Consider the following 9,171-nt stretch of genomic DNA (forward strand, 5'->3'; position numbering starts at 1 on the left):
TACTGTGACAGTGAACACCAGCTGTCACAGTGCGACGCCTTCAAAGACCTAACCACCGCCGAAATAGGTCAGTGGCTTAAGGACAAACGCCGCTGCTTCCGCTGCGCGCGCGGCCACATGGCAGCCGAGTGCCGCCTGAAGAAAAGATGCGGCAAGTGTGACGGCGCCCATCTAGAAGTCCTGCATGAGAGCAACAAGCGTCCGCCAGGAAACCAAAGTAGGCCCGTCACGGTGATGTACCAGGCCGAGGCGGTGTCACCACAAACCAGTCCTGAACCCCCCCCCCTGGTGTCCTGACTGTTGCAGCAGACACTGGGAGTCACGGTGCTACTCGTACTACCAAGAGTCGGCGTCACCACAGACAGGTCACAACCCCCCGGCCAAAGAGGCATGGAAGATCGCCTGTACGTACTGCCGCAGAGGACACTGGCTGGCACAGTGCGACGTGTTCCCGAGACTGACCATCGCCGACATGGAGCAGTGGATTGCGTCTGACCCCCCAGAAGCCGATCACCGCCGATGGCTGTGCGAGGCCCCCATGCAAAGACTAGCCCGACAAGGCAACCCACCAACAGGAGTGCTCCACATAGACCCCAAGTATAGTGGGAGCCCCCGAGTGCTCATCAAAGTGGTCAGAGTGCTCCTGAGCTACGAGGACAAGGTCCTGGACAATTACGCCGTCCTCGACGATGGGTCAGAAAAGACTCTCCTCCTCGCTTCCGCCGCAGCCCAGTTGGGCCTGCGGGGTACCAAAGAGACAATGACAATCCGTACTATTCAGCGAGACCTAAAGACCCTAAAGGGCGAAAACGTCTCATTCACAATAGCAGCGGTCGAGCAGCCCGAGAAGCGGTACAGCATCACTAAGGTATTTACAAGCCAGGACATAGGTCTGTCAAACTACGACTACCCCATCCCACAGCTGATGGAGAAGTACGCGCACCTACGCAGACTGCCTATACCGCTCATCGACGGCGCCACACCGACCCTGCTCATAGGCTCCGACCACGCGGACCTCATTGTCCCAATCGAGGCGGCCCACATTGGACCCAAAGGATGCCCAGTCGCGGTTAAGACCCGACTGGGGTGGACGCTCCAGGGCCCCCTCTACGGACTTGCCAGCCAACCAACGTCCACCCGCTGCCTGTACACAAAGGTGAGCGACACAGGCCACTCTCTCGCACAGCCCGTTGAGAGGCTATTGACATTAGACGAGATGCCTGTGAGAGAACCGTGGGCTCAAGAAGAGGGAGTTCCGAACTCCACCCCCCTCAGCTACGCTCCAAGCGACGTGGCTGACCTCGAACCCAGCACCCCAAACTACCTCTTGATGGGGCGGCCGGAACCGGCCCCTCCTCAGACGGTGTATAGACAGAACAAGAGGAACGGACGGAGGATGTGGAGACACAACCAAGCACAGATCGACCAGTCTTGGGCCCGCTTCCTCCTAAGCTACCTACCATCCCTTCCAGCCCGTCAGAAGTGGGTAAAGGACCGGGACAACCTGAAGGTGGACACAGTCGTTATGATCATAGACCAGTCACTACCCCGAGCTACGTGGCCGGCCGGCCGCGTAAGCAAAGTGATTACTGGTGCCGATGGGAAGGTCAGAGCGGCAGAAGTCGTAGTCCAAGGGCGGACTTACACCCGACCCGTGGCGAAGCTGATAGAGTTGCCGGAGCTCCCTGACTCCCCTGATGACGACCATGACCCACTGACTTTGTAGATTGCCCTACTCCTCACAGCAAGTATTGAGCCGTTGACCGGACTGTTAATCTGTCTCCCTTAACTAATTATGTGCGGACTAATTAGGAGGCGGCTGTTGTGAAGGGCCAGATTAAAAGCTGAGAATCTACATTTATTGTTTTATATACCTTATATATTATTTATATATACACGTTATATCCCTTTAAGCCTGCGTTTGAATCCCAGTAATATTCACTTTCCTCATTGGATAACGTTCTCGGCGCCAGGCGGCGAGCCCCCAAAGTCAGGTTCAAAGGCGAGTCCAGGCATGTTGGAACATGCCTGGAGACGGCGCATTGATTCGAGACGAGAACTGAGGTTTGGCACTAGAAAGCCACTTAAGTATATATATCGCGGCAAGTGCGAACAGTAGCTGTTCATCAAGTTCAGTGTGATTCTAATGTAGTGAGAAGCAGTTCGTCTAACAGAGCGTTGAGAACCACGTGCGAAGTGAATAGTAAAAGTGTCAGATTTAATGCAGTAACGTCAAGTTCGACTTAGCTTAATGTGAAGTAAAGAGTCGTTAATTATTGTGTATCGTGCCAACAGCAGTTCGTTCGTGTGCAGCATTACCCAGCAGTTCGTTCGTTTAGCTAGTGGAACCTTAGCCAGTGTGCGTGGACTAAATACATTGGTGCCAGTACACGAGGAGGGCCTAGTCGGAGAACCTACTGGACATGTGCATATTGGAACCGACGGCGGCGATTGCAGAACCAGTATTGGTTGGATTATAGTGATTGTGGAACGTACTACCCTTGGAGAAGAGCATCGTTAATACCCACTGTCGTTTGGATTTAACCCCCGTGAGGATCTACTTCGGGCTGGCTTCGTGGACCGAAGCTAGCTGGCTATCGTCATTGCTATCGTGCAATTGGATTACAGTTATTGCTTTGTTGCTGAGCATTTGGATTACAAGGACTGGATTCTGTACGTGAACCCCCTTCTTCTTCAATTGAACAGACTGAGTATCCGAACATTCTTCTTCCCTCCAGAGCTTACATCTCTGGGAGGAAACCCCTTGTCTCCAGCGGTACCAGCGTTTCCCCCTATAATTGCCATCCTACGCCAGGCGGCGTTAGCCTAGTACCCCATCGTAGGAATTATTCTATTCCCACTGACTTTTGCTACTGACTGACTTATGCATATTCTTCGCCATACAAGCGCGACCTTAATTCTCATATCTGTACAATTTGCTGCATAATAATAAATACCCTCAATGATATTTCTTTGTCACCGTGCCGTGTTATTATGACTGTCTGCCATAATTAGTTGTACTGTCTGGCAAGTAATACTAAGTACATAATTAGCAGTGGTTTAATCTATCACAATCTTTAATACAGTCAGGGTTTTGTAACCCCTCAGTTACACATAGATAATAATGTTTTCTGACTATAATAGAACAATATTAGAATATAACTTCTGAAAAAAAGTTTAGTATATTTATTATTATTTTATTTATTTATATTTAGTATTTTTATAGTATAGTTTTACCTTGCCGGGTCAAGAATGACCCTAACACCACAGTCGTATCTTTTTTTCTGCAGATTTTTTCAAAAACCTTCAGAATTTTCAAAATGGTGAAACATAGTTTTGCTGTGCTTATATGTGTTGTGGAGGATATCATAAAGCCTTGTTCTAATCAAATCAACTACATGGTAGTTATTACATATTATAACCTTGAAACGGGTCGCTGGAGACCCTAACACCACATAAGGGTTTTTAAGTGATCATTATATGATATTCTGTACCCGCAACAAGCTAAAACAAAAGGCCGGCTGTCACAAAACAGTCACATCTAGGGACCTCAAAACCTACTCTAGAGAGGCCTTTAACCAAGAACTGGAGAGCCTGGACTGGTCAGATGAGCTCAGTGGTACACTAGTTGAAGAAACATGGCTTGGATTCAAAACCAAATTCACAACAATACTTAACAACAAGAACCACCAGGGTTAAAAATCGTGCTGAACCATGGATGCACTTTTAAATACTGACCGCTATGAAAACCAGAGACAAAAAATTCTCTGAACTTCATAAAAGTCAGACAAAACTTGCCAAAAGCTCAAACAGTGTTCTCCAAGCCCAGGTGGATGAACTCAAAATACAAAAAAACAGACTAAGAAACTATGTAAACACCATGATCAAATCCGGGGGGGAAAATCATCAATGACGAAACTGAGGAAAACAAAAACAAACCCTGTGAACTTTGGAAATTACTCAACAACCAACTAGGCTGCAGCAAAAAAAACTAAAAAGCAGGTTTACAAACATAAACATAAAGACAGAAAACACTCTCATCACAGACAAGCTGGATGTGGCCAAATACTTAAACATATTCTTCACTAATATAGCCACAACACTGGTTAATAAACTACCCTCCGCAAAAAGACGACTTCAAACTGATGAGGTACTCAAAAAAACTGAGCGCCCTCCAACCTAACAAGGCCACTGGCCATGACAATATCCCCTCCAAATTACTCAGAGACTCAGCAGCCGCCATCACCCCAGTCATCACACACATAATAAACCTCTCCATAAAACAGGGACACGTCCCCAAAGACTTCAAAATTGCGAGAGTGACCCCCCTGCACAAAAAAAGCAGCAAATTAGACCCAGGCAACTACCGCCCTGTTTCTATTCTTACCTCCATCTCGAAAGTCATGGAAAAAATAGTCTGCGAACAGGTCGAAAAGTACCTTGCAGAAAGAAATCGAATCTACGAATTCCAATCTGGCTTCAGAACATCCCACTCCACTGACACATGCCGTCTCTATTTGAACGACCACATCAAACAAGAGGTGGACGCGGGCAAATACTGCGGCATGGTCATGCTGGACCTCCAAAAGGCATTCGACACTGTCAATCACTCCATTCTGATTGACAAGCTAAAAGCAATTGGTTTTGATTATCAGTGAGCTGGATGCAATCCTACCTGGAGGGGAGAGAACAGATGGTAGAGGTAAACGGTACCCTATCCCCCCCCTCCCAGTGAGCTGTGGTGTTCCACAAGGAAGCATACTAGGACCGTTACTGTTCCTAATTTATGCAAATGACATGTTATCAGCTTGTGACTGCAACTTGTTCCTGTTCGCAGATGACTCAGCCCTGCTGGTCTCTGACAAGAACAAGTTACAGGTTGAACAAACCCTCAGCTCAGAACTCGGCAGAATCTGCACCTGGCTCAAACTATCATTACACCTGGGTAAAACAAAGTCCATTCTCTTCGGTTCAAATAACAAACTCAGCAAGACCAACGGCTTCTCTGTTACAGTGGGTGACAATATTGTCACAAGGAAAGATGAAATTACATACCTGGGTTCCATCCTAGAGGCAAATCTTTCCTGTGACAAGATGGCATCCAATGTAATCAAAAAAGTCAACCAACGAACAAGATTCTTGTACCGGATCTCCTCTCTGGTAAACAAGAATACCCTCTAGCAGGAGCACTCATTCAAGGGTACTACGACTATGCTTGCACCTCATGGTACCAAAGCACCTCAAAGGCACTAAAAACAAGATTACAAACATCACAAAACAAACTGGTCAGACTACTGCTTGACCTTACTGCTAGCCTAGAACCCACCTCACCCCTGCCCATTTTGACAACCTAGGATGGCTTAGAGTAGACGACAAAGTACAGCAACTTGCAATGGGCCTGGTCTACAAGATACACTACACCACTAAGGTACCCATGTAAATGTCGAAATACTTCCCAAAGGTCAGTGAATACCACGACCACAACACCAGAGGGAGTTCCACTAATCATGTTCAACCCAGATTTGGCTCAAACAAGGGACTAAACACGTTTAGCAATTATGCCACATCAATGTGGAACGCCCTACCCACAGCCGTAAAAAAAATGTGAATCCCTACCCACCTTCAAAACCGCTCTCAAAGAGCACCTGCAAGAGGGCTGCAATTAGAAACTGGCTCCCGTAAATGTCCAAACCCCCCATCCCTATGCTTGCACCTTGGACCCCCCGGCACCCCACCCCCCCCCCCCACCCACCCACTCCCTCCCAATGTACAGTCTCCTCCCCCCGTATGTATATATTTTCTTTTAGGATCTCTGTTTAACAGTACTGTATATTTGCATATCGTTTATGTCACAAATGTAACAGTACTGTATATCTGTATGTCATGTATGTCATAAATGTCATTATATATCTGTATATCTGTATGTTGTGTATGTCATAAATGTCATTATGAATTGAAAATGGGGGACCCTGATGTAAACAAGACGAAAGTATTTCTCTGGTCTGCATCCCCTTAACAATTGTGTGCATTGAGCCGTACTGTATTGTACCCATTCTGCAATCTGTTAATAAAGTTTTCAATCAATCAAACTACAAACTACAAACTACTACTACTACTACTACTACTACTACTACTACTACTACTACTACTACTACTACTACTACTACTACTACTACCACTACCACTACTGCTACTGTTACTACTGCTACTACTGATACTACTGATACTACTACTACTACTACTACTACTACTACTACTACTACTACTACTACTACTACTACTACTACTACTACTACTACTACTGCTGCTGCTGCTGCTGCTGCTGCTGCTACTACTACTACTACTACTACTACTACTACTACTACTACTACTACTACTACTACTACTACTACTACTACTACTACTGCTGCTACTACTACTACTACTACTACTACTACTACTACTACTACTACTACTACTACTACTACTACTACTGCTGCTACTACTAAAAACAGTATTTTGACCGTAAGTAGTCTGTCCGTCAGTCAAGTAGTAAGTGAGTAAATGTGAATTGATGGAATTCAAAGTGACCCTTCTCCCCCTTCCCACAGCGCCCTGCATGCCCACCCATCTGGGGGCACATGCTGACTGTCAGACGGGCATCACCGCGGTAACGTGGGACTCCACGCCCGGCGCCACTGGCTACACGGTCTACGCCTATGGCAGCCTTGGACACAACGACACCTGTATAACACCTGACACCACATGCGACTACCCCAACCTGCCATGTGGCCAGAACTACACCCTCCATGTTGTCCCTCACCACGACACTTGCCTCGGAGTCCCTAGCCAGACCGTCTCAGTCACCACAGGTACTCTAGTCATCTGCTAAACACTACACACTACAGTACACTAAACTAACTCTGCTTTAAAACACACTGAAATGTTTACTAGACTAAACGAACTGCTTTAAAACACACTGAAACGTTTACTACACTAAACTAACTGCTTTAAATCACATGTTTACTACACTAAACTAACTAACTCACTGAAATGTTTACTACACTAAACTAACTGCTTTAAAACACACTGAAATGTTTACTATACTAAACTAACTAACTCACTGAAATGTTTACTACACTAAACTAACTTTGCTTTAAATCACACTGACATGGTTATTTAAAACCAAAATACACCCAACTACATTGGACCAGACCAGATCTGAACTAAAGTAACTAAACTAAACTAAACTAAACACTACACTACACTACACTACACTACACTACACTAAACACTACACTACACTACACTACACTACACTACACTAAACACTACACTACACTACACTAAACACTACACTACACTACACTACACTACAGTACACTACACTACACTACACTAAACACTACACTACACTACACTACACTACACTACACTACACTAAACACTACACTACACTACACTACACTACACTACACTACAGTACACTACACTACACTACACTACACTACACTACACTACACTACACTACACTCTAGAGACACTATGAACCAGACTAAACTAAGCCTGTCCCTAGGTCCCTGTCCTCATAGTGGTCTCCAGACGTTGTTGGACTGCAGTAGCAACACAGCGATGGTGTCCTGGACTCCAGGCAGTGGCATGCTGTCCTACAACGCCTCGGCCGAGGGCTTTGACGTGTCTCACCACCTCACCTGCTCCACGGGCAGCTCTGCCTGTAACATCAGCTCCCTGCTGTGTGGAGAGAGGTATCGTGTCAGCGTCCGGGGGGAGGGGCACACCTGTGCCAGCCCTGCTAGAGACTTCAGCACCATCACCACAGGTGTGTTGTCCTACAGTATACAGTTAGGGTTAGAGACCTCAGCTGCCCCCCCACCTAGCTGTCTCTCTGTCTGTCTGTCTGTCTCTCTCTCTAGCACCCTGCCCCCCCACCACCCATCTGACTGTCTTACCTGTGTCCCTGTCTCTCTCTCTAGCACCCTGCCCCCCCACCACCCATCTGACTGTCTTACCTGTGTCCCTGTCTCTCTCTCTCTAGCACCCTGCCCCCCCACCACCCATCTGACTGTCTTACCTGTGCCCCTGTCTCTCTCTCTAGCACCCTGCCCCCCCCACCACCCATCTGACTGTCTTACCTGTGCCCCTGTCTCTCTCTCTAGCACCCTGCCCCCCCCCACCACCCATCTGACTGTCTTACCTGTGCCCCTGTCTCTCTCTCTAGCACCCTGCCCCCCCCACCACCCATCTGACTGTCTTACCTGTGTCCCTGTCTTTCTCTCTAGCACCCTGCCCCCCCCACCACCCATCTGACTGTCTTACCTGTGTCCCTGTCTCTCTCTCTAGCACCCTGCCCCCCCCACCACCCATCTGACTGTCTTACCTGTGTCCCTGTCTCTCTCTCTAGCACCCTGCCCCCCCCACCACCCATCTGACTGTCTTACCTGTGTCCCTGTCTCTCTCTCTAGCACCCTGCCCCCCCCACCACCCATCTGACTGTCTTACCTGTGTCACTGTCTCTCTCTCTAGCACCCTGCCCCCCCCCCACCACCCATCTGACTGTCTTACCTGTGTCCCTGTCTCTCTCTCTCTAGCACCCTGCCCCCCCCACCACCCATCTGACTGTCTTACCTGTGTCCCTGTCTCTCTCTCTAGCACCCTGCCCCCCCCCACCACCCATCTGACTGTCTTACCTGTGTCCCTGTCTCTCTCTCTAGCACCCTGCCCCCCCCCACCACCCATCTGACTGTCTTACCTGTGTCCCTGTCTCTCTCTCTAGCACCCTGCCCCCCCATGGCGCTGAGCGTGGAGTCCTCCTGTGACTCGGACACCATCTCTGTGTCGTGGACGTCCTCCCAGGGGTCTGTGTCCTTCACGGCAGTGGCAGAGAGCTCTGGGGGACACCGTGTGTCCTGCAGCACCGGCGGCACTTCCTGCCACATCTCTGGCCTGCGCTGCGGGACAGGATACCAGGTCCATGTGGTGGGGCTGGACGGCCACTGTGAAGGAGCCCAGAGCAGCCAGCACACCCTCCACACAGGTGACCAATCAGGTTCCACTTACTGATCCACTGTGTAGGAGCCCAGAGCAGCCAGCACACCCTCCACACAGGTGACCAATCAGGTTCCACTTACTGATCCACTGTGTAGGAGCCCAGAGCAGCCAGCACACCCTCCA

The sequence above is a fragment of the Notolepis coatsorum genome (genome assembly GCF_963971535.1).
Source record: "Notolepis coatsorum genome assembly, chromosome: 3".
Lineage (NCBI taxonomy): Eukaryota > Metazoa > Chordata > Actinopteri > Aulopiformes > Paralepididae > Notolepis > Notolepis coatsorum.